Below are 586 nucleotides of genomic sequence, written 5' to 3' on the forward strand. Positions count from 1 at the left end.
GTAGACAAAATGAAAACCTGTTACTTAATAAATGGATAAGTGTAAAATGGATATAAACAAAGTTATCAAAAGTTGCCAACTATTTACAATCATATGAAAGAACTGTCTACATCATTACTATTAAGAGCAAAACAAATAAAAACCTTGAGTTTTCTGCCTCATACTCAGAAAATTGGCAAAGATAACAAATGAGAAGTTGTGGAGACAGGAGTACTAATCATTGCTGGTGGAACCAAATTATTATGTCCATTCTGGAAAGCAATTTGGAAGTATACAATTAAAGTGAATCTGTGACCCAGAGATTTCATTGCTTAGAGGTCAATGACCCAAGGAAGTCAATGACAATAAAAAAGAAATTATATATACCAAAATATTTATAGTAGCATTTTTTATGGTATCACAGAGCTGGAAACAAAGTAGATGAACATCAATTGAGGAACAACTAAACAAATTCTGTGTATGAATGTAACAATGAGTGAGCTGTAAGAAATGATGACAACGAGTCAACTCAAAGTTAAGTAAACTGAACGAGGAGAACAATACCCTCAATGATTTCAATGGAAAAGACTAAGAAGACATCTTCATC

The sequence above is a fragment of the Notamacropus eugenii genome, chromosome 3 (assembly GCF_028372415.1).
Source record: "Notamacropus eugenii isolate mMacEug1 chromosome 3, mMacEug1.pri_v2, whole genome shotgun sequence".
Lineage (NCBI taxonomy): Eukaryota > Metazoa > Chordata > Mammalia > Diprotodontia > Macropodidae > Notamacropus > Notamacropus eugenii.